General features: G+C 35.1%; 1 long non-coding RNA gene across 1 annotated transcript; it reads right to left on the reverse strand.

Annotated features, from left to right (window-relative positions):
* Nucleotides 1-3,015: 3,015 nt before the first annotated feature.
* Nucleotides 3,016-26,694, reverse strand: LOC119531561. Its single transcript, XR_005216337.1, has 3 exons — nt 26,424-26,694; nt 10,764-10,809; nt 3,016-3,099 (listed from the first exon to the last, which is right to left on the reverse strand). It is a non-coding gene; the product is annotated as an uncharacterized LOC119531561 (long non-coding RNA).
* Nucleotides 26,695-27,076: the final 382 nt, after the last annotated feature.

A 27,076-nucleotide genomic window follows, 5' to 3' on the forward strand; every position in this document is an offset into this window, starting at 1 on the left:
AAGTGAAAATATCAGACAGGATCAGATATGATCAGAATTTTAGGACTTATAAAGGGCAAAAATGACTTATCTAGTCAATGGAAAAATAAAGAGTAGTAAGGATATTCCAGCTTGTCAGACACGGACTTGGTAAAATATACTGCACTGAATTTATTTGAAAATTGTCCCAACTATTTTAGTGTGGAGTCACCTCCTACTATATAATCTTATTTTAAGGAGAAAGGAGCAGGTGGAATAACCAACTGGCAAGGTATATTTTCAAATTGATCATGTCTTTCCCTAGTACTCTGCTCTCATTTGGACTGCAGCAAGTGACAAGCCCAACGTGTAATGAAGCTATTAATAATGAAGGACCGAAATTAGCTCACCCTCTAGAATTCTGTAGAGTCTCTGAATTCATCTCTCCCTTAAGGGCATTCTTTATGAAATGTAGACCTGGGGCAGGGTTTGGAATAATGTTATTCATACTCACAAAACAAACCCCTCTTGGAAAATTGGCCCTGGATGAACATGATTGTCTTGTATTACTTTAGTGCTTTCTAGATGCTAATTCTGTATGAAACTGCATTTTCTCCCCCCTTAAATGTTTAGATTTAAAAGATCATAAGATGTGTGCATATCCTGGAGTTCCCAGGTGGCTAATTAGACTATGATATAACTAGCCCAAAATGGGGATAAGTTGCTTGTTTTCCTAGGAGACCTTGGCCTTCTTGGGATTTGAAGCCTAGGAATCAAGATTTTAAATCCAGTGTTTTGATGGTATGGTTAAGGTAATGTGTCACCTTGGCCAGGTAATGATGTCCAGTTGTTTGGTCAAGCAAGCACTCAACTGATTGTTACTCTGAGAATATTTTGTGGACACAAATCATCAGTAAGGTAACTGAATCTATGATGAATTATATCCACAATCAACTGAGAGATTGCCTTCAACAATAAGAGATGTCTCATCCAATCAGTTGAAGTACTCTAAAGGAGAAGTGATGATTTCAGCAGTCAGAAATGAAAATTTCCATCCCTACTTCAGAAGCTACAGGCTAGGTTCTACTGGGGAATTTATGGGAAAACTTCATTGGAGTGCCCAGCTTGTGGCCTGTGCTATGGTATTTGGACTTGCCATTCCCCATAGTCACTTGAGCCAATTCTTATAGAAAAATCTCATAATATATATCCTATTGGTTCTGATTCCCTGTCATGTGTCACACATAGATTTATTGGAGTCAAGAATAAATAGGAAAGATGCTCAGTTGCTTGTCCCCTTTGGTTAGTAAATTGTTACTGTTTGGATAGGAAATTTTTCAAGACAAATTCAGGAATGTATACATGCCAGAGTGTCTTAGTTGTCATATTTTCTATTTTTAATTTATGTACATAAATTTTATATTAAAATAATTTTTACAAAATGATTTTAAATTTACATGTAAAACATAATAAAGTGTTATCTGTATCTGCATATATCTATAATTACATCAAATGAAAAAGGTCCAGTATCACTAATTGAAAGGCAGAAATTCTCAGAATAGATTTACAAAATCACTCAAGCATGTGGTGACAACAAAAATACTCATTTCAATTATAATGCTACAGGTTAGCTAACAGTGAAAGTAAGAAAAATATACAATGCAAACACTAATTTTAAATGCTGGAGTAGATCTATTATCACAAATATACTATGAAAAATATATGAGGCATTGCATAATGATAAAATGTATGAAAAAGAATTAATCTTAAGATGAGAGATGTAAAACATATGAAGTAAAAACTACCAGAATTGAAAGGAGAAATTAATTAATCCACAATTATATTTAGAGATTTCAACATTTCTCTCTCAGCAATAGTTAGTATAAAGAAAATCTAATAGTATATAAGAAATCTTAACACTGCCATCTACTAACTAGTATCTAAGGGACAGTACTAAAACACTGCACCAACAACAACAAAACACATATTCCTCTAAAGTTAACATGGAATATACAAAAAGATAGAACATGTCCTGGTTAGTACAACAAACCTTAAGAAATTTAACAGAATTGGAATTATATGAAATATGTTATCTGGCAATAATGAAATCAAACTTAAAATCAATAATAGAAAGATAAAATGAAAACCTCTCTACACTTCAAAATTAAATAGAAAACATCTAAAGAATCCATGTGCTCAAGAGGAATTATTTTGATTTGAAATAAAATGAAAATACAACCACCATGATTTGTGGCATGCAGCTAAAGCACTGCTCCAAGGTCTTAATCTCATGTGTAATATTTACTAACTTATTTTAGTGAAAGAATATGAGAGAAGGGTATGGCTATAAAAACTTAAATAGAGAATGAAAGCTAGTATAAAATGATGTCAAATTGCATGCGTAAATTTGCTTTGAATACCTTCTAGAAAGTTTTTATTGGTGATTGAATTTCTGCTTACTATTATATTAAGACTTCAAACCCTACAGGACCACTTGGTCCTTAATTACTAGAGAGAAATTGGGTATACTCTGTTAATTATATCTTAGTAGAGAAATTACATTTGAGTATGTTCAAAATTAAATTCATCTTGTCATACATTCTTTTGGGTTTCACATCTTGATCAGATGTTCTATGCTCTCTTCATGCCTTATCATATTACAGCTTTGTCAACATTTTATTAGTATAAACTTTAGGGTTAAAATGTTCTTCGTGCATTTGGTCTGTAAAGTCCAAAACATTTTTACTTCAGGCTATCAAATTCTTTTAAGCTACATAACATGCAACCTGTTAGCTTAATCAACATGAATGTATGGGCTCACAGTTTTGAGGCTAGAAGTCCAAAATCAAGGCATCATCAAAGCAACATCAATTCAATTTTTTCTCCCAAAAGGCCATGGCATTCTGGAGCTGGCTGATTGTAATCCTTGGTACTTGGCTTTTCTGTCACATAGCAAGACACATATTGGCCTTTCCTCACTTCTCTGGCTTCCATTGACTTCCAGCTTCTGGATGGAACTTTTGGCTTTCTCCCTATGTGTCTGAATTTCATTCTTCTTATAAAGGCTTCCAGTAAAAGTATTAAGACCCATCCCCATTCTGTGTGGATACACCTTAACTGGAGTAATCTCACTGAAATTTCCTGTTGACAAGGGATACACATCTGCAGGAAAAAAATAAGTTTAAAAACATGTTTTTCTGGGACCCACAGCTTCCACCACTACAACATCCTACAGTGTTCAGGTTAGTCCCCCACAACAAAGAATGACATGTTCTAAAATGGCAATAATGCCTTGTTTGTGAAGCCTTGTTCTGAACTATAAACTGCCCTATGAACTCTCATAGAACATATGTAGAATGTCTAGAAACAAATATAAACATATATATTTGAATCTACATAATAGAAGTTAAGCAAACCTCAAAGAGAACAAAACATGCACTTTAATACTTGTTCTAACAGTAATAAAATATGAGACAAAAACAGTATTCTGCATCAACCTGTTACAAAAAGAAAATGACAGAAAAAAATGAAGGAAAGTGAAAGTAATAAAGAGTAACATTTGTTCTGTTTGCTAGAAATGCTGTTATGCAAGATACCAGAAATGGATTGACTTTTACAAAGGGGATTTATTAGGTTACAAATTTAGAGTTCTAGGGCCACAAAAGGGTCCAAACTAAAGCATCAATAAGAGGACACCTTCATTGAGGAAAGGCTGATGATGTCTGGGAACACCTCTGTCAGCTGGGAAGTCATATGACTGGCAACTGCTTGTCCTTTACTCTTGAATTGTGTTTCAAGATGGCTTTCTCCAAAATGTCTCTGAGATGTCTTAGTTCCTCTCACTCAGCTCCTGTGTGTCTGTTTATTTCTCCCAGGATTTTTCTGTCTAAGCATCTGGGGATCCTCGCTTAGCTTCTCTGGGACAAACTCTGGGCTTCCTCTCTTAGCTTAGTGTCTCCAAATGTTCTTTTGCCCACATCTCCAAGCGTCTCTAAGCATGTTTGTTAGCTCCCACTCCTATCTCTCTTCCTGACCCTTTTAAAGGACTCCAGTGATCTCACACAGAATGGGCATGACCATGCCTCCAAGGAAATATCTAATCAAAATATCTCACCTACAGTTGGGTGAGTCTTATCTCAATGGAAACAACCTCATCCAAAGATCCCACAAGATTGTATTAAAAGAACATGACTTTTGTGGGGGACATAATATATCAAAACCAGCACACCATTGTATTTATGCAACTAGAAAACAAGGAGAGAAAAATAATTATTAGCTCCTCCTTTGGAATTAATCAATGATATAATAATATAGAATAAATTTTCTTCTAATCTAATCAAGGAAAAAATTAGAAACACAAAGTGGAGTCATCAAGATCTGAAGATCTTACAAGAGAATTAATTCTATGTAAGCAAATTAGAATTTATAGAGGAAATTAAACAATTTAGCAAACAATTATTTGCCATAATCTGCAAAAAAAAAGGCCATTTCATGTGAAAAGTATATAGGGAGGAAATAGACTTCAAAATCCTTAGAGTATTTCCAAGAGGAATTAATTTTTCTTCAGCTTTTGTATTGATATAAAATACATAAATTATATCTTATGTGTACAGTTCAATGAATATATCCTTGGAAACAGCACCCAGATCAACTATGGAATATCTCCACCATTCAAGTAAGTTCTCTTGATTTTTTTAATTTCAATTTTATTGAGATATATTTACATACCTTACAATCATCCACAGTGTACAATCAAGTGTTCACAGTAACCTGATATAGTTGTGCATTCATCACAATTTGTGAGCATTTTCATAACCACATAAAAAAAGAATAAAATAAAAGTTAAAGTAAAAAATTACATTCCCAAATCCCATATTCCCCATCCCTCACTATTATTCATTTATTTTTTTAAACTTTGTTTATCAAAAGAATTAAAAAAAAAATTCAAACAAAACAAAACAAAGTAACAACAAAAACAAATAACTTAAACTGCTTCCAACATTTTCCTACCATGCCCCAAGAAAATTAACAAACCACAGTCATTCCTGAGCATTCCAATATCATTACGTTTACCCTCAATACCCTATATATTCTTATTAGATTAACATCCCCCTTCACTAGTTGCTTTCTACTTCTGGGTCCTCTATGTTTTACAATATAAGACACTATTTTACATTTTTCATAGAGTTTACATTAGTGATAGCATATAATATCTTTCCTTTTGTGTCTGACTTATTTCACTCAGCATTGCATGTTCAAGGTTCATCCATGTTGTCATATGTTTTACAGCCTTGTTCCTTCTTACTGCTGCAAACTACTCCATCATGTGTATATACCACATTTTGTTTATCCACTCATCTGTTGAAGGACATTTTATTTATTTCCATTTCTTGGCTATTGTGAACAATTCCACTATGAACAAGAGTGTGCATATATCTTTTTATGTCACTACTTTCAGATCTTCTGTATATATACCAAGTGAAATTGCTGGAGTTTAGATAAATCAGCCTCTAGTTTTCTAAGGAACTGCCAGATTGTCCTGCAGAGTGGCTGAACCATTATACAGTCCCACCAACAATGAATAAGAATTCCAATTTCTCCAAATCCTCTCCAGCATTTGTGGTTTCCTGTTTGTTAATGTCAGCCATTCTAATTGTTTTGAGATATCATTGTGTTCTTGATTTGTATTTCCCTAATAGCTAGCGAAGATGAACAGTTTTTCATGTGTTTCTTAGAGATTTGTATTTCCTCTTCAGAGAAATGTCTTTTAATATCCTTTGCCCATTTTATAATTCAGTTGTTTGTACTATTGTCATTGACTTGAAAGATTTCTTTATCTATGCAAAATCAGTATTTTTCAGATACATGGTTCCCAAATAATTTTTCCCCTTGAGTTGGCTGCCTCTTAACATTTTAGATAAAGTCCTTTGAGGCACAAAAGCTTTTAATTTTGAGGAATTCCATTTATCTATTTTTTTTTCTTTCATTACTTGTGCTTTGTGTATAATGTCTAAGAAGTTACCTCCTAATACTAGGTCATGAAGGGGTTTCCCAACATTATCTTCTAGGTGTTTTATGATACGGTCTCATATCAAGTATTTGATCCACTTTGAGTTAATTTTTGTGTAAGGTGTGAAGTTGGGGTCCTCTTTCATTCTTTTGTATATAGATATCCAGTTCTCCCAGCCCCATTTTTTGAAGAGACTGGTATGTCCCAGTTCAGTGGATTTGGGATCCTTATCAAATATAAATCAACCACAGATCTGAAGGTCTACTTCTGAGTTAACAACTCAACTCCATTGATCAATATGTCTATCTTTGTGCCAATACCATGCTGGTTTGAAAACTGTGGCCTTATAGTAAGATTGAAAGTCAGGAAGTCTAAGTCCTTCCACTTCGTTTTTCTTTTCTAGAGTATTTTTAGGAATTCAAGGCATATTTCCTTTCCAAATAAATTTGATAACTAGCTTTTCCAAGTCTGCAAAGTATGTTCTTGGAATTTTGATTGGCATTGCATTGAAACTGTAGATGTGTTTGGGTAGGATTGACATCTTAGCATTTAACCTTCCTATCTGTAAACACAGAATTTTTCCATCACTTTAGGTTCCTTTCCATTTATTTTAGTAAAGTTATGTAATTTTCTCTGTAGAGGTCTTTTACATTTTTAGTTAAGTTTATACTTAGGTACTTGAGCTTTTTAGCTGCTATTGAGAATGGAATCTTTTGCTTGAGTGTCTCTTCAGTTAGGTCATTTCTAGAGTATAGGAACATTACTGACTTATGTGCATTAATCTTGTATCCCACCACATTGCTAAATGTGTTTATTGTCTCATGTTGCTCTTTTGTTGATTTCTCAGTGTTTCCCAAATACAAGATCAGATCATCTGAAAAAAATATTTTTACTTCTTCCTTTCGAATTTGGATGCCTTTTATTTCTTTGTCTTGCTGGATTGCCCTTGCTAGCACTGCCAGCACAATGTTGAATAACAGTGGTTGTAGCAGGCATCCTTGTCTTGTTCCTGATCTTAGAGGGAAGGCTTTCCAGCTCTCTCCATTGAGCACTATGCTGGCTATGGGTTTTTCATACATGCTGTTTATCATATTGAGGAAGTTTCCTTCAATTCCTACCTCTTGAAGTGTTTTTATCAAAAAGGGATTTTGGATTTTGACAAATGCTTTTTCATCATCTTTTGAGATGATCATTTGGTTTTTCTTTTGTGATTTGTTAATGTGTTGTAGTACATTGATTGATTTTCTTATGTTGAACCATCCTTGCATGACTGGAATGAACTCCACTTGATCATGTTGTATGATTTTTTAAATACATTTTTGGATTTGATTTGCAAGTATTTTGTTGAGAACTTTTGCATCTATATTCATGAAGGAGATTGGTCTGTAGTTTTCCTTTCTTGCACTATCTTTATCTGTTTTTTGGTATTATTGTGATGTTGGCTTCATCAAATGAGTTAGGTAGTGCTCCATGTTCTCAATTTTTTGAAAGAATTTAAGTAAGATTGGTGTCAGTTCTTTTTGGAAAGTTTGGAAGAATTCCCCTGTGAATTCATCTGGCCCTGGGCTTTTATTTGTGGGAAACTTTTTGATGAACTGATTGCATCTCTTTACTTACAATTGGTTTGTTGAGGTCTTCTATTTCTTGTCTGATGTGTCCAGGTTGCTCATGTGTTTCCAGGAAATTGTCCATTTCCTTTAAATTGTCTAATTTCTTGCTGTAGAGTGTTCATACTATCCTCTTATGAGTTTTTACAATTTATGTCCCCTCTCTCATTTATTATTTTATTTATTTAGATCTTTTTTCTTTTTGACTTTGTCTGTCTAGCTAAGGGATTTTCAATCTTGTTAATCTTCTCAAAGGACCAACTTTTGGTTTTATTTATTCTCTATTGTTGTTGTTCTCTATATCATTTATTTCCATTTTAATCTTTATCATTTCTTTTCTTCTACTTGGTTTAGGATTAGTTTGGTGTTTATTTTGTAGCTTTTTCAGTTATTCCATTAGATCTTTGATTTCAGCTCTTTTTTTCCTTTTTAAAGTATGCATTTTAATCTCTAAATTTCCCCTCAATACCAACTTTGCTGCATCCCATAAGTTTTGATATGTTGTGATCTTGTTTTCATTTATCACTAGATATTTAGCAATTTCACTTGCAATTTCTCCTTTAACCCACTGATTGTTTAGGAGTATGTTGTTTAAACTCCAGATATTTGTGAATGTTGCAGATCTTTGATGATTGTTTACTTCTCATTGTATTCCAATGTGATCAGAGAATGTGCTTTGAATAACTTCAATATTTTTAAATTTACTGAGGCTTTTTTATGTCCCAGCATATGATCTATCCTGGAGAAAATTCCATGAGTATTAGAGAAGAATGTGAAACCTGGTGATTTGGGATATAGTGCTCTACATATGTCTGTTAAGTCTAATTAATTTATCACATTGTTTAGGTTCTCAGTTTCTTTACTTGTCCTCAGTCTGGTTGACATATCTATAGAAGAGATGATCTATTGAAGTCTCCCACAATTATTGTGGAGACATCTGTTGCTTCCTTCAGTTTTGCCAATGTATGTCTCATGTATTTTGGAGCACCTTGATTTGGTGCCTAAACATTCATGATTGCAGTTTCTTCTTGTTAAATTGTTCCTTTTATTAGTATATGGTGTCCTTCTTTGTCTCTTATGGAATTCTTGCATGTAAGTCTACTTTATCTGAGATTAATATTGCTATCCCTGCTTTATTTGGCTGAAGCTTGCATAGAATATTGATTTTCCATCCTTTTACTTTCAAATTCTTTGTGTCTCTGGGTTTAAGATGAGTCTTCTGTAAGCAATATATTGATGTTCACATTTTTAATTCATTCTGCCTATCTATATCTTTTAATTGAGTAGTTGAATCCATTCATATCAATGTTATTATAGTAAAGGCAGTTCTTGACTCAGACAACTTATCTTTCTGTATTTATTTGACAGATGTGTTTTTTCCTCTCTCTATTTCCTTTATGATATTCTTACTAAAACCATTCAGTTCTGTTCACTTCTCCAGAACTCCCTCTCCTTTCATTTTTTCTCAGCCAGTAGAGCTCCCTTTAGTATTTCTTGTAGGGTGGGTCTGTTGTTAGCAAAATCTCTCAGCATTTGTTTGTCTTTGAAAATTTTAAGCTCTCCCTTAAATTTGAAGCATGGCTTTGCTGGATAGAGTATTCTTGGCTTTCTCACCTCTATGGTGTCTGCTAAGTAGTCACTAGTTTATCTTATATTGTTTCTTTTGCATGTGGTAACCCATTCTCTCTTGCTGATTTCAGAACTTTCTCCTCTTCAGGATTAGACAAACTGATCACAATACATTTTTCAGTGGGTTTATTTGGATCTATTCTATTTGGAGTCCATTAAGCATCTTTGATTTTAATATTTATGTCATTTAGAAGGTTGGAAAGTTCTCTCTAACAATGTCTTTGAGCAATGTTCCTAGCCCTTTACTCTTATTTTCCCTTCTGGATTGCCAATGATTCTTATGTTTGTGGTCTTCATGTTGCCCATCATTTCTCTGAGATCTACTTCAATTTTTTCACTATTCTTTCTTTTCTACTCTCATTTCCATCACACTATTTTTGAGTTCACTTATTCTGTCTTCAACCTCTTCAACTCTGGCCTTTTTGGTCTCAAGAATATTTTTATTTTGATCAACAGAAACTTTATTTCCATAAGGTCCCCTATTTTTCTGTATTTATGCTTGAAAATTTTTCTTTATGTTCTTCTAGGGTCTTGGTCATATGCTTTGTATCCTGAGCCATGGTATTGATGTTTGTGAGTACTTCTTTGACTAATTGCTCCAAATTCTGTGTCTCCTCTGGCTTTTTAATTTGGATGCTTGGATTATCCATATCTTCTGGTTTCTTCATGTGCTTTATAATTTTTTGTTGTTTTTGACCTCTTGGCATTTGCTTATCTTGATAGGGTTCTTTCAGTATATGCAGGCTTATTTGAAAACTTGTCTATAGTTTGACAAAGCTACAGCCTGATGGAGTGCACTTCCCCTGACCTATCAGCAGATGGCTCTCCTGAGGTACCTATTACCCTAAAGCCCATTCTCCCCAACTTTGTCTATGTACTAAGTGGGGGTCCAGGTAATGTGGAAGTCCTATCAGTGCACCAATTTTCCATGTGCAGTGGGGGCCACTAGCATTTTGTGGGTGGTGTGTGTGCCCTATGCAAATTGGCAGGGAGATGAGTCTGGGACACAGTTATCCTGGGCTTTCCCAGAGCTGCATGTGGCTGGCATACTCTGTGGCTTAAGTCCTGGATGTCTCCCCTTCTAGTTCAAATGTCCCACAGTTCCTATCTGTGGGGAACCCATGTTTCCTTGGGATTGGGAGAGGGTTCCTGGCACTTCCATGTAGCACTCTGTATCTAGGCTGTGCACACCCTCAACTTCCATGGAGGAAGAGTGGATGCCATCAAAAGACCACTGCATCTTAAATTCCCTCAAGGAAGCTTCAGCTGTGGCACTGTGAATGGCTGTCTCCCAGCCAGCTGCAAAGATGGCTGCCTGAAGCATGGAAATCTACTCCCTTCTGCACTTGTTTGCCTGTTGCAATGGCCAGTCCTGGCACGGGACACTTGGTTACAGGGCTGTGTAGGGTTATCACCCATTCCAGATACTAAGATACATGCCAAGGACACCTACTGTGCTCATCTCAAGCTCTGGCTGCCCTTTATACAGCAGCTTTCTTGTTCAATCACTCACCCACTCATCTGCTTGTTACTGGTAGCCTTCTGGGCCAGACACTCACCTGCTTGCCTGTGACTCTGGCTGCTCATTCCCCATGACTTTATGGGCTAGAAATTCAGAAAATAGAAAATAAGCATTTAACAGAGAAACAAAGCCAAAATTTAGGTTTCCAGAAGATCACTCTTTGCCAGTTGAAGGATGACAGAAATATCCAATATCATAAATGAAAAAAAGGAATACCATTGATGAGGGAATGCAGAGGAAACAAAAATCTTATGAACAATTCTAGCCAATCAATTTTAAAATTTAAATTAAATGGACAAATTTCTACAAGGATCAAAATGAAAGAATCTCTCAGACATTATAATAAGTGAAATAAGGCAGTTACAAAAAAGGGCATATAATACAATTAATAAGAGGTGCAAAAAAGAGACAGAGAAGTAGTGGATATTTTGACAAGTTAGAAAACTGTCTACCTCAGGACAGTATTAACTTCAAAAATTCAAGAGAGATAGATAAGCAAGTGAGTGTCCAGCCCACAAAGCCATCAGGAACAAGCAGCCAGAGCCACATACAAGTGGGTGAGAAAGCAACCAGGGAAGGGGTAGCCAGAGCTGCAGAAAAACAGGTGAGTGTCCAGCCCAGAAAGCCACAAAGAATGAGCAGCCAGAGCCATAGATGAGAGGGTGAGTGTCCAGCCCAGAAAGACAATGGGTTTATGGAAATATTTCAAATCCAGATGATTCATAACCTGGATTAATAAATTTGGGTAGCAAATGGGTGGCAGGTGTCTGTGGTTGACTAAGTATATTGTATTTATTGCATCATGCATTTTGCCTTCTGGTCAGGGTACCTCCATTGTAATTGGGTTTAATTTCCGGAACTGCCAAATAAGGTTTCAAAGCATTTAGTTCAACTTAGGTGTTTTGAAGCCTGGAAAGACAAACTAGAACAAAACACTGAGGGCTAATTTATATCTGTGACATCATTTAAAGGCATTTATCTGCAGCAACCAAGATATCTGGAATTTTCCTTGTACCTGTCTATTTTCAAATCAATATTTCAACATTGATTTTGATTCTGCTAGCTATTGTATTGCTTTATGACATCTGAGAAGCATAGCTTACAAAATTTTATTTGGTTTACATTTTGGCAATATGTTACCAAAATTTATTAATCCAGGTAATATATCACCTGAATTTGAAATATTTCCATAGGCCCATAGTCTCTCTACTACATGAGATCAGAAGAAAAAAGATTTATACTATAGGGAGATTTTGCACAAAATTACATTTCTTAGAGCATCTTTGATGCCTTTTTCTCCAGACTGCAGATCATCAGATTATTATTACCAAATTATACACCTTACAGTGATTTTTCCTTAGTATTTTTTTTCATAAATTCTAAAACACTAACTGATACACAACTTGGCAAAAGGGAGCAAGTGGTAAGTCAGGCAACAAAGTTTCCTGAAAGATATATTTTCAATTCTCTATCTGGCTGAAAAGGTATGCAAAGCAACATAAATTCAGTAACATTCTCAACGGAGATAGCTAGTAAAAGCAGAACTTCAGTGACCTCCAGGGTTCATCTCAAACATGTGCTTGCTGAGGGAAAGGCCCAGGTTCTAGGAAAAATGATGCTGCAGAACAATATAAAGGGAATGAGTATCCCAAGGAGCAGAAAGTAGGGACATTCCTTTTCATAGCACTAGATTATCAACAGCACTGTGCAAGCTTACTTTCTGCAAGGGCAGAAATAGAACTTTTATGATTGAGAAGCTAATATTTTATTTAAATTATTTAAATTTAATTAATACCACAAAATTTGGTGGTACCATATTTGACTGAAATTTAGAGTGAATCTAATAGGCTGAAATTCCAAAATTCTGGCCTTAAAAGAATAAAAAATGCTGTGTGTATATATATATATATTCTATGTTGACAAAAATATTCATATTGCCACAATAAGGGTATAAGAGAAAGGAAGTATACAAGATGGTGAGGTTCAAATATGCTAACATATACAACTCAGTGAAACTTATTGGAAATAGAAGTAAAGAGATATGTCTAAGATTGGGAATTACATGCCAATGTTCATTAAGAAAGGGGCAAAAGACTCATAGGAGATTTTAGGAATGTATTATAGCTAGTATTGTCTCCTACTGACCATTAGCAGTTGACAAAATAAATATACAAATAGACAAACAAATAATTGAAACAAATAGCCAAATTCAAGGAATTCCCTTTTAGTAGCCTCCCCAATTGGCCATGACATTTGCCCCTTCATCAGAACCTTTTTCTCTGCTATTGACTTTATAATAAGAAGAGTCACAGAAAATGAATTAAAAAAGCAAAATGTGAGAAAATGTTATGGTGTATATAGCTTCTCTCCAAAGAGAATTCTTGCAATATTTTGGATTTATTTCATTTGTTGGACAAAGTGAATGATTACCTATTGCAGATAAAAAGAATGAACACTATACTTTTTGCAAAGAAGGGGGTTTCTTGATTATGACAATAATTTTCCATCTCTTATTGATGTTTTTATAGTCTGTGAAAATATTGCATGCCTTTAGTCAGCCACACTTTCTCTGTAGGAAACAATGATTATGTGTGTAAGCCCCAAGGAGACATGGTAAAAGAGTCAACATATAACTTTGTTCTCATAATGATAAAGTAATTGAATATAAAAAGCTTGTATTTCTATATATGTATATCTTTTACTTAGCAAAGGGGGATAAGTGTATTCTGATGTTCAGAGATTGAATTTTTTGGATATTTCAATGTTTATTTGATCTCAATCTTTATGAAACATAGTCATGTTTTGAAGCTAAAAATATTGTGAAGGTCCTATGAAGTTGAGGGAGAACAAAAGCATGAAATGGCCACTAGGACTTTTTTAAGAAAAAACAAATATAATTATGTTAGCTCTGCTTCTCAGATATCATAAATCAATACATTAGTTTAAAGCATATAATATTGATGGTGTTTGACTTTTCTGACCAAGAACATAAGGAAAATGTAATGTATTTCAATGTAATATGTTTGTTCTTTTTCTACAATAAAGAAATCCATAGATAATAATAGAAAGTTTACTAAAAAGATTATATTAACATGCACACATATAAAATTAACTGCAACTTCATAAATGATTTGGAAAACTTGATAGCTAATACAAAAATTATTGGGATAACTGACCACTCATGGAAATAAAACAATGAACTCATAACAAAAACTGATGCAGTAGCGAAGAATTCAATTCCTATGATAACATAAGCAAGAAAAAGTCAAATTCAACTGAGTAAAATAGAAATTTAAAATACTCATTACTATTTTTATCTTAATTGATGCAGTTGTATATTTACACAAAAATCATGCAGATATTACACAGTTCTCATATAGTACCCTTACATTCATATACATTTTTCCTTTTTTCAAATTCAATTTTATTGAGATATATTGACATACCAGGCAATAATACAAAGCATACATTCAGTTGCTCACAGTAGCATTATATAGTCGTGCATTCATCACCAAAATTAATTTTTGAACATTGTCGTTACCACACACCCAAAAATAATAAGAAGAAAAATTAAAGAGGAAAATAAAAATTAAGGAAAAAGAACACTGGGTGCCTTTTTTGGCCCCCATTTTTCTTCTCATCCATCCATGCACTGCACAAAGGGGAGTGTGGTCCATATGGCTTTCCCAATCACATTGTCACTCCTCATAAGCTACGTTTTTAAACAATCATCTTCAAGATTCAAGGGTCCTGGGTTGTAGTTTGATAGCTTCAGGTATTACTGGTAGCTATTCCAAATCATTAGAACCTAAAAAGTGTGTCTATATTGTGCATAAGGATGCTCACCATAATGAACTAAGCTCCTTTTGGAGTCTCTCTGCCACTGAAGCTTATTTCATTTCATTTCACATCCCCCTTTTGGCCAAGAAGATGTTCTTCATCCCATGATGCTGGGTCTAGATTCCTCCCTAGGAGGCATATTCCACATTGCAAGGGAGATTTACTCCCCTGCGTATCAGATCACACATAAGGGGGAGGGCAGTGATTTCACCTGCCAAGTTTGCCTAGAGATAGAGGGCCACATATGAGCAACAAAGAGGCATTCAGGAGGAGATACTTAGGCACTGTTATAGGCAGGCCTAGCCTCTCATTTACAGCAACAGTCTTCTCAAGGGCAAGTACTGTGGTAGAGGGCTCAGCCCATCAAACCACCAGGCCCCTATATCTGTGAGCATATCAGCAACCCTCCAGGTGGGAAAGTCCAACACCCCTGCATTCTCCACCAGCTCCTCAGGGGGGCTGTGCATAATTTTTTCAATGATTTTGTTTTTTTAATTAACTTTTTTTAAATTAACTATTAACTGTATAAAAAAATTAAAAAATACAATAAGCACTTCAAACAAACCAAAACAAGGGAGTAAGAAGACAACTAACCTAAAATAACTACTTTACTTCCAACATGTTCCTAATCTACCCCAAGAAAATAATCTAATATAGAAACATTTCTGTGAACTTGTTCCTACCATATCTACCAGAAATTAACAAACCAAAGCCATTCCTGGGCATTCCCAGAATGCTAATTTTACCCATTATAGCTTATTTGTTCTTACTGGATTAACATTCCCCCTACACTAATTGCTCTCTATCACTGATTCCCCTATATTCTACATTATAAACCATTTATTTTACATTTTTCAATGTTCACATTAGTGGTAGCATATAATATTTCTCTTTTTATGCCTGGCTTATTTCACTCAGCATTATGTCTTCAAGGTTCATCCATGGTTTCTTACATTTCATGATGTCATTCTTTCTTACTGCCACATAGTATTCCATCATGTGTATATACCACATTTTATTTATTCACTCATCTGTTGAAGGACATTTGGGTTGTTTCCATCTCTTGGCAATTGTGAATAATGCTGCTATGAATTGGCATGCAGATATCTGTTCATGTCACTGAGCTTCTGGGTATATACTGAGAAGTGCAGTTGTTGGATCAAAAAGTAAACATATCTAGTTTTCTAAGGAACTGCCAGACTATCTTCCAGAGTGGCTGGACCACTATACAGTCCCACCAACAATGAATAAGAATTCCAATTTCTCCACATCCTCTCCTGCATTTGTAGTTTCCTGTTTGCCTAATGGCAGCCATTCTAATTGTTGTGATAGGGTATCTCACTGTGGTCTTAATTTGCATCTGTCTAATAGTGAAGCTGGACATTTTTTCATGTGTTTCTTGGCCATTTGTGTTTCCTCTTCAGAGAACTGTCTTTTCATATCTTTTGCCCATTTCATAATTGGGTTGTCTGTACTATTGTGATTGATTTGCATGATTTCTATATATATGCAACATATCAGTTTTTTGTCAGGTATATGTTTTCCAATTTTTTTCCCATTGAGTTGGCTGCCTCTTCACCTTTTTGACAAATTCCTTTGAGATACAGAAACTTCTAAGCTTGAGGAATTCCCATTTATCTATATTTTCTTTTGTTTCTTGTGCTTTGGGTATAAGATCTAGGAAATGGCCACTTAATACAAGTCTAGATGATGTTTCCCTACATTATCCTCTCAAGTTTTATGGTACTGTCTGTTATATTGAGATCTTTGATCCATTTTGAGTTAATTTTTGTGTAGGGTGTGAGGTAGGGGACCTCTTTCAATATTTTGGATATGGATATTGAACTCTCGCTGCCCCATTTGTTGAAAAGACTGTTATGTCCCAATTCAGTGGCTTTGGGGGCCTTATAAAAGATAAGTCAGCCATAGATCTGGGGGACTGTCTCTGAATTCTCAACTCAATTCCATTGATCAATATGTCTATCTTTGTACCAGTACCAGGCTGTTTGGACTACTGTGGCTTTATAATAAGCTTCAGAGTCAGGGAGTGTAAGTCCTCCCACTTGGTTTTTTCTTTTTAGAGTGTTTTTAGCAATTTGAGGCATCTTCTCTTTCCAAATAAATTTGATAACTAGCTTTTTCAAGTCTGCAAAGTAGGTTGCTGGAATTTTGATTGGGATTGCATTGAATCTGTAGCTGAGTTTGGGTAGAATTGCCATCTTAAAGACATTTAGTCTCCCTATCCATGAACATGGACTATTTTTTCCATCTTCTAAGGTCCCCTTCTATTTCTTTTAGTAGAGTTATGTAGTTTTCTTTGTATAGGGCTTTTACATCTTTGGTTAAGTTTATTCCTAGGTACTTGATTTTATAGTTGCTATTGCAATTGGTATCTTTTTCTTGAGTTCTTCTTCACTTTATTCATTTCCAGCATATAGAAACATTACTGACTTATCTGCATTAATCTTGTAACAAACTACTTTGCTAAATTTGCTTATTAGCTCCAGTAACTGTATTGTCCGTTTCTCAGGGTTTTCCAGATATAAGATCATATCATCTGCAAATGACAGTTTTACTTCTTTCTTTCCAATTTGGATGGCTTTTATTTCTTTGTATTGCTGGATTACCTTGGCTAGTACTTCTAGCATGATATTATATAATAGTGGTAACAGTGTGCATTCTTTTCTCATTCCTGATCTTAGAGGGAAGGCTTTGAGTCTCTCACCACTGAGTACTATGCTGGCTGTGGGTTTTTGATATATGCTTTTTATCATATTGAGAAAATTTCCTTCAATTCCTACATTTTGATGTGTTTTTATGAAAAAGGGATGTTGGATTTTGTCAAATGCTTTTTCAGCATGAATTGAGATGATTTGTTTTTTCTCTTTTGATTTATTAATGTGCTGTAATACACTGATTGATTGTCTTATGTTGAACCATCCATGCATGCCTGGAATGAAACCCACTTGATCATGGTGTATGATTTTTTTAATGTGTCTTTGAATTCAATTTGCAAGTATTTTGTTGAGAATTTTTGCATCTATATTCATTAGGGAGATTGACCTGAAGTCTTCCTTTTTTTTTGCAGCATCTTTGCCTGGTTTTGGTATTAGATTGATGCTAGTTTCATAAAATGTGTTACGTAGTATTCCATTTTCTTTGATGTTTTGAATGAGTTTAAGTAAGATTGTTGTCAGTTCTTCTTGGAAAGTTTGTTATGATTCCCCTGTGAAGCCCTCTGGTGATGGGCATTTATTTGTGACAAGTTTTTGATGATTGGTTGGATGTCTTTGTTTGTGATTGGTTGGTTGAGGTCTTCTATTTGTATTCTGGTTAGTCTAGGTTTTTCATATGTTTCCAGGAATTTGTCCATTTCCTAACATTATCCAGTTTGTTAGCATACAGTTGTTCATAGTATCCTCTTATAATTTTTTTCATTTCTTTGGGATCTACATTAATGTCACCTTTCTCATTCATTATTTTGTTTATATAGGTCTTCTCTCTTTTTGATTTTGTCAGTCTAGTTAGGTACTTGTAAATCTTGTTGATCTTCTCAAAGAACAAACTTTTGGTGTTATTCATCCTCTCTGTTTTTTTTTTCTCTATGCCATTTATTTCTTCTTTAATCCTTGGTATTTCTTTTCTTCTACTTAGTTTAGGATTGGTTTGCTGTTCATTTTCTATCTTCTTCAGTTGCTCCATTAGTTCTTTGATTTTAGCTCTTTCTTCCTTTCTGATGTATGCATTTAGTGCTGTAAATCTCCCCCTCAGTACCACTTTTGCTGCATCCCATATGTTATGATATGTTGTGTTCTCATTTGCATTTGTCTCTTATATTTAACAATTTCTCTTACTGTTTCTTCTTTAACCCACTGATTGTTTTGAAATGTGTTGTTTAACCTCCAAGTATTTGTGAATTTTCTAAGTCTCTGATGTTCATTGACTTTTAATTGTATTCCATTGTTGTCAGAGAATGTGCTTTGAATAATGTCAATTTTTTAAAAATTATTGAGACTTCTTTTATTTTCCAGAATATGATATATTCTGGAGAACATTCTGTGAGCATTGGAAAAGAATGTGTATCCTGTTGACTTGGGATGTAATGTTCTATATATGTCTTTAAATTCAATTCATTTATCACATTGTTTAGGTTTTCCATTTACTTTTTGTTCTTCTGTCTTGTTAATCTCTCTATAGGAGAGAGTGATGTGTTGAAATCTCCCACAATTATTGAGGAAACATCAATTGTTTCCTTTAGTTTTGCCAGGGTTTTTCTCATGTATTTTGTGGCTCCTTGATTGGGTGCATAAATACTTCTGATTGTTATTTCTTCTTGTTTAATTGCCCCTTTTATTAGTATGCAGTGGCCTTCTTTGTCTATTTAAAGTATATTTTATTTATATTAATATTACTACTCCTGCTTTCTTTTGGCTGTAGCTTGCATGAAATATTTTTCCATCTTTCACTTTCAATTTCTTTATATCCCTGTGTCTAAGATGAGTCTCTTGTATGCAAAAAAATGATAGACACTTTGTCTCTGCTGCTGACCCACAAGTCCTTCATATTGGTATATGGTCCCTGGGATTTGCAAGTGTGTCCCTGTTCCAAGATGTGCCCTCCTAGGGCCTCTGCTGAGGGAAGACTGCTACATCACAGGTGAGTACTGTCCCCCAAGGGAAGTTTTGGGCTGCAGGTCCACATAGGGGCATTCCCAGACTGCTGAAATGAAGGCTGAATTGAGCATATTGATTTCCCTCTTTTCACACAGCTCTGCCTTTCCAGCTCTGGGACAATTAGCTGTGAGTGGGAGAAAGGCTATTGTCCATGCCAGATATTGTGGTGTGTGTGTGATTTGCTGGAAACACTTCCAACACACTGGTTGTTTGGCACATCTCTGGGCTGTGGTGCTGGTGTCAGGCAGAAGTATTCCCATCCAGGCATGAAAATGGCTGTAAGGGGATGCCCCCGTTTCCTTGGGAAGTGATGGTGTTTTGTGAATTTTCTCAGCCATTAGACTTATTACTTTGTCTCTCAGACCTATCTTAGCTCTGCTCTTGCCTGTGCCATAATTGCAAGTCTATGAGACTTTCTGTAATGGGCTTATTAGTTTAATTGTTTCAGAAAAAAAGAAAAAGATAAAAAAAAGAAAAAGAAAAAGAAAAAGAAGGGCCCTCCTTGTAGATCTAATGGTCTATTGAAATTCTAAGAGACAAGGAGATTAGGGCCAATGAAGAACAATCAAGAAAGCAGAGAAGCCAGCTCTTCAGACAAGAGTCCTCATCCTCTGGATTTTCATATGTGCCCAATTCTGTTCCTTGCCCTTCTCCATTTTATGTTCATTGGAACTCCAAAAATTCTGTTTCTATTTTTGTGTTTCTTTAGTTATTTTGCTAGCCCCGTCTCCTCTCTGCTGGGCTGACTACTCCCAGATTTTCCAATGCCTGGTCCCACTCTATCTATGTTTGGAATTTTTGATCAGCAATCTGAGTTTCCAATCAGAGCTGCAACTGTATTTCTCCCTTCTGGTTCCCAGCACTGATGACCCCTCCTCCCTTGGGACTGAGCATGGCAGGGAGGGGCATGGGTCCCCTGGCCATGAAAACTTACAGATTTTGTTGATCTCAGCTGTTCCACACATTCATGAGCGTTATATGAAGTATGCCCAGAGTCAAATTTCTCTGTGGAGTCTGTTCCTGGATTTCTACCTACTGTCATGGAGAAGTGACCAAAACCCACATCTCATCATTCTGCCATCTTGTCCCACCTCAACTATTTTTTCTTGATATTAATATTTTGTCTAGGTTTGGTACATTTGTTAAAATTGATGAAACAATATTATTATATTATTAACTATAGTCTTTAGTTTACATTGGGGTTCACTCTGTTTTATAGTTCTATGGTTTGGTTTTGTTTTTATTCTGGTAGCATAAAAATTTCCTTTAATCCACTTTCAATTCATTGGTATTAGTTACATTCATAATGTGACACCATCAACAACATTCATTACCAAAACTCTTCCATCAATCCAAATGGAAATTCCATATCAATGAAACATTAAATTCCCATTTCTCACCCACAACCTGTCCTTGTTAACCTGGATTCTAGTTTCTGACTTTATGAATTTTCATATTCTAATTACATTATGTCACTGATTCATACAATACTCATCTTTTTGTGTTTATTTAATATCATGCCTTCAAGATTTGTGTATGTTGTTTTTCACTCTTTTAAACAGCTATTAACAAAAAAGAACAAAAATAATAAATATAACTAACCACCACAACCAAAAGTAAAGAATTAGTTACAAATGCGAACATGTTTGATAATTTATATGTTACCTTGGGTAGCAAATTCCTGCCTCCCAAGATTCCATACCCTAGTTAGTTAATCAAACACTACTAACCTAGGTAATATTGTAAATGGGTTTTATGTATTTAATTATCTAAGTCAGTTGGTTCTGAGATATTCAGATTACATGGGTGGCCAAATCAGTGTTTATTTCCAGGTTAGTAGTAGGGATAGATGTCAGAGCTTTGAAGCATTCTGGGGATTCAGTGAATTTTGGGTGGCTTTAAATTGGAAGTGGTCACATGCCAAGGAATGCAGATGACCTTCAGAAGCTTAGAGCAGCACACAGCTGAGAGTCAGCAAGGAAAGGTACTTTAATCCTTGAACCACTAACAACTGATAGAAGGCAGAGACAAGGATGAGGTTAGAAGTGGATTTTCCCCAGAAACATATGATAAGAAACAGGACAGGCTGATAAATTGATTTTGCCCTTATAAGCCCATTAGAAGACACACATCTGGCTTGCCAGAATTATGAGCTGGGAAAGAATATACAGGTTTTGTTTAAAGCTGCAGAATGTATGCTAATTTGTGATGACATTGATAGAAATTATATGTATATATATTTATATATATATAACATATCATGAAATATGAGATATAAAACAAGAGACATGTTTGTTGTCAATAAATTTGAAAAAACTTAACCTATTACCCTATATAATAATGTCAGATCAAAATTTAAATTAACCACTACAGTAAATATCTTCAATATGAACATTCCTAAATGTAATTAGGCAACAATCTTCAAAATAAAAGTATGGATTAAGTAAATTACAAAGAAAAGACAAATAACTCAAATCAGGGTAAATTATACATTAGCACTCTCTGTTAGAATGTAATAAGGAGAGAGATAGGGCAAGATGGCAGGATAGGGAAGTATGGAATTTAGTAAGTCCCATAGACCTACTAGGAAATAGACAGGAACAACTACTAAACAGTCTGGAACAACTGTCTGGGGTAATTCTGTGACCAGATACCCATCATGCACCAGACTGGAATGAGGGAAACAACTCAGAATGTCACATAGAAATAAATGGAAATGTCCACATATAGATTGTGGTTGTGAATGCATTACTATGTGATTATACTGGGAACCACTGATGGTTTCCTTAGGATTGAATGTTTAAAAAATAAACAGATGGATGATAGCAGAGTGGAAAGTTTTGGGTTTCAGTTACTCCTCTGGGACAGTTGGTCAATAGCCAGGAACTGCATAGACCAGACACCACAGAGGAATTTGAGTTTGGACATACTCCATACAACACACACAAATGTGTGGAGCAGCTGAGACCAGGAAAATCTGTAAGCTGTGATGGCCAGGGGTCCTGCACCCCTCTTTCCCAGGCACAATTCTGAGGAGGAGGGGACATCAGTGCTGGGAACCAGGCAGAAGAACTGAAATTGCAGCACTGATTAAAAAACTCATACTGTGGAACAAAAACTCCAACCATAAATAGATTGAGACCAGACACCAAAGAATCTGGGAGCACACAGCCTGGCAGAGAGGAGATACAGCTAGAAAAAAGAGCAAAAAACAAAAAAATTAGAATAAAACTAAAGTAAAAAAAGAGAATTTTGGAATATGGAGTGAACATAAATCAGAGAAGGGTTGGGCTCAAACAGAATCAGGCACTAATGCAAATCCAGGGGTCAAGGGCCCTTCTATGGAAATCCAGTTTTTATGGTTTCTTGAATGTTCCTAAATTACCCTCAACTCCTTGTCTTTTTTTATTTCAATTGCCAATCAGAACTGAAAGGACTGCAAATATTCTATACTGGGCCCTTCTTTTTCTTTTCTCTTTTTTTATATCTTTTTCTCTTTTTTCTTAACTATCCTAAGAAGCCCATTACTGAAAGCCTCAAATACTTGCAACTTGGGCCCAGAAAAAGGCAGAGCTAACATAGCTCTGAGAGATAAAGCAATAAGTCTATTGGCAGAGAAAATTTACTAAAGACCTTAACTTCCCAAGGAAAAGGGAAAGTTACCCAACTCAGTCTATGAAGAGAACATCACCTTAATACCAAAATCAGACAAAGATAATAAAAAAAATAAAATTCTAGCCCAATCTCTTCAATCAATATATATGCAAAAATCCTCAACAAAATACATGCAAATTGAATTCAGCAGCACATTAAAGGAATTATACACCATGACCAAGTGAGGTTTATTCAAGGTATGCAAGGCTGGTTCAACATACAAAATAAATTAATGTAATACACCACATCAATAAATCAAAGCAGAAGAAACACATTGCCCTATTGATAATGCAAGAAAAGCAGTTGACAAAATTCAACATCCTTTCTTAATGGAAACACTTCAAAGGAGAGGAATAGAAAGGAATTTTCTCATGATAATTGCAATATATGAAAACCCCACAGCTAACATCATATTCAATGAGAAGAGACTGAAACCTTTTCCTCCAAGATCAGAAACAAGACAGGGCTACCCACTAACACCATTGTTATTCAACATTTTGCTGGAAGTTCTAGTTAGAATAATTAGGCAAGAGAAAGAAATAAAATGAATCCAAATTGGAGAGGAAGAAGTAAAACTTTCACTGTTTGCAGATGACATGATTCTGTACGTAGAAAATCTAGAAAAATCTGCAGCAAAACTATTATAGGTAGCCAATGAATACAGCAAAGTTGCAGGCTACAAAATCAATACAAAAATCTGTAATGTTCTTATACACAAGTAATGTGCAACAAGAGGAATATATCAAAAAAATCCCATTTACAATGGAAACCAAAATAATCAAGTATAAGGAACAAACTTAACAATGGTTATAAAAGACATATACAATGAAAACTACAAGAAACTGCTAAAAGAAATCTAACAGGACCTAAAAAAATAGAAGAACATAGCATGTTCATATATTGGAAGACTAAATATAATTAAGATGTCAGCTATACCTAAGCTAATATATAAATTCAGTGCAATACCAATTAAAATCCCAACAAATTACTTTGAAGAACTAGAAAAAAACAACAACCAACATCATTTGTAAGGGCAAGGTACCCTGAATAGTGAAAAATATCTTAAGAAGGAGGAATGAAGTAGGAGGTCTCACACTACCTGACTTTGAAGAATATTAAAAAGCTACATTGTTCAGAACAGCATGCTACTGGCAGAAAGATAGGGATACCAAAAAGGGATTAAAATTGAGTGCTGAGAAATAGACTTTTGCATCTATGGACAATTCATCTTTGAAAGGGCAGTCAAGCCAAAGCAACTGGGACAGAGCAGCCTCATCAATAAATGGGGTTTGGAGAACTGGATATGTTTCCAAAAGAATGAAACAGGGCACCTCTCCAAAACCTTATACAAAAATTAACTCAAAATCATTGACCTAAACATTAGTGTTAAGACTATTTTGAAGGTTTTGGAATGATTCTTTAATTGTATTAGATGTAAATATACTAATGGCTCTATTTCCAGTGATAAAGAAGGCACTGATGATTCATGTCATGATGTGGAAGTAGAGATAAAGTATCACCATTGTTTACTCATAAACAAATACCTAAAAGAGTCAAACACAGTCACTATTGCCATTGTCCAATGGGCTTATGACCAAAATGGGCATGCTGTTAAGTATGGAGGTTATCCATGGGCTCAGAAAGATAATCTCTGGTCTTCAAGGCAAATTTTGATACAAACAGTGCTTTGTATTCAATCTGCCAAAAACAGAGACCAACAGTGATTCCCCAATATGACAACATTCCATGAGATGATCAGCTAGCTGTCTTATGACATGTTTATTACATTGAATTCTTCCATCAAGTCAGGGACAGCATTTCTTTCCTTAGAGAAAAGGCATTTCACTGGATGTTGTTTTGCCTTACCTGTACACAAGTCTTCTGCCTTTTCTACCATTTATACAATGACTTATCTCTCATCATGACATTTCCTACAGCATTTCTTCTTATCAAGGAAATAACTTCAAAGTAACTGAAGTACAGTAATGGGCCTAAATTTGTGGAATTCATTGACATTATTAAGTTCTCCATCATCCTGAAACACCCAGATTGAAAAAATTGTGGAATGTCTTTTGGAACATTTAATTATTGCACCAGTTATGTGGCAACACCTTGTAGAGCTGGGGCAATGTTGTCCAGGAGGCTATGTGCAATGTTTCCTTTAAGGAATTTGGTCTCAAGACTTCAACATCAACTTTATGGGTATTTCCAGCCTGTGGCAAGCCTTATAAATTTTAGACTTACCTGTTTCCACATGACCTGAGTCAATAGCTCATAATAATTATTTTAATATATATATGTGGGTATATATATGCAGAAGTACACACAGGAACACACATGCAAACACATAGACATAGAGATATAGATTTGTTCCACTAGAGAATAAAATATAAGTATTAATTGAGATAATTGGTGTCATTCACATCTACTTATTGGATTCTTCAAATTGTTCATTCTTTTTTAACCAGAAGAATATATTTGCACTATTAATTTATCCTGCTATCCAGTATTAAATTGGGTTACTTTGGCAAGTTGATTTGGTTGATAAATTAAAATATTCTAATGTAATAATTCAGAATATTTTTTATGATATAGGGGAGTTATCTAAGCAAAGATTTGAGTCAAAATGTTCCCATGAAACATGATTTCTAATAATTTTACCATACTCTACTCCATAAACATTGAATTACTACATTTCCCATTTATTTGGAAGTATAAAAATAAAACATATTTCATGATCTTCAGAAACAGAATATAGTATAGAGCTAATGTATAGTAATTGATGGACCCACCACTCTGGGAAGCTCCAGAGAATCTTGTGTTAACCATTTGATTCTGTTACTATCTATTCTGCCTTTCTTGTGTGTTTATCAAAAGGGAGGGTATTTGCCAGTACTATAATATGTTTGTGCACATGTGCTTAATGACACAGGGGGGAAAGGGTGTTGATCTTGCCTAAAAATGTATCATGACACTAGGAGAGAGCAGCCTTCATGACAACTCTCAATCTAAAATCAACATCTCAGAATTTTAAAATGCAATTTTGGCAGCAGTTAACAAAACTAAATAATTAGTTATTTATGCTGCATTCATTTATTAACCACTTGCTATATTCAGGACATTTGTTTAGCCATACCAAACATAAAGTCTAGCTGACTGCAGCTATAACTCATTAACAATTTTAATGACACTTTTTAAATTTAGACCAATTATTAAGAACAGTTTTTAAGGGATATGGAGGCACATTTTGAGAGTTTCCCATGGCTGAGAAATAGCAAAAGAAATCATAAAGACAGAACATAGGAGTAGGAGCTGTTTAAATGTAACTGGTTTTTCACACAAATGCAAACTGTGCAAACTGCACAAAAGTTAAAAGGAGAACTACAAGTCTGGGGTTACAGTAGTGGGGCTTAAACCCACTGAGTTTGCATGCATGAACCTTGGATCAACTTAATTAGCATTACTACACTCTAGAATAATTGAAACAAAAGAAAGCAAAGTGAACACAATGAGCAAAAGATTACACTTACCCAGCACAGGGAAAGTCTCAATTGCAAAGCTATTTTAACTCAGATGCATTTAGTTTTTGTCTCTGATGGACATTTCTACCTGGATTTCCCAGTTCCAGTACTCTAGGAAAAATTTCTGGACAGCTGAGGGGAGCTCTACAGCCCATGAGACATGGATCAGGGCATTTGTAAACATGGTTTCAAATAGGCTCACATGATCTCTCATTAAACAGAGAAATAAGTTTTCTTTTTGTTAGGGCAGAGGGAAATTTCTAAGTAAGTGACTTGTGGTTAGAAAATTGTTTTTTTATTTTTGGAAACTTTATATCCTTCTTGTTGGAAGTAGTTAAGAAGAGTGGCTGACTTTTTATGATAAGGCTTTGAAGGGACTGCATAGCAAGAGTTTATTTATATACTGAAACAGCTTACTGGGATGTAAATTTAGTACTTGTAAATTAGAGGCTAAGACTTGTTAGGGGTGGGGGTAGGTTTGGGAAGGGAAGGGGTTAAGGGCAAGAGGAAGCAGAAGTGGTTAAGGATGAGGGAAGGGGAGTGGAAGGGGTTGGAGAGGAATTGGGAGGGGGAGTACAGTTATGGGGGGGATGGTTTGCAGGGTTAAAGAAGCAGAAGCTGTTTAAAGGCTTTTCAGGGTTAACTTTTGTAGAAAGGAAAGT

The sequence above is a fragment of the Choloepus didactylus genome, chromosome 1 (assembly GCF_015220235.1).
Source record: "Choloepus didactylus isolate mChoDid1 chromosome 1, mChoDid1.pri, whole genome shotgun sequence".
NCBI classification, from domain to species: domain Eukaryota; kingdom Metazoa; phylum Chordata; class Mammalia; order Pilosa; family Megalonychidae; genus Choloepus; species Choloepus didactylus.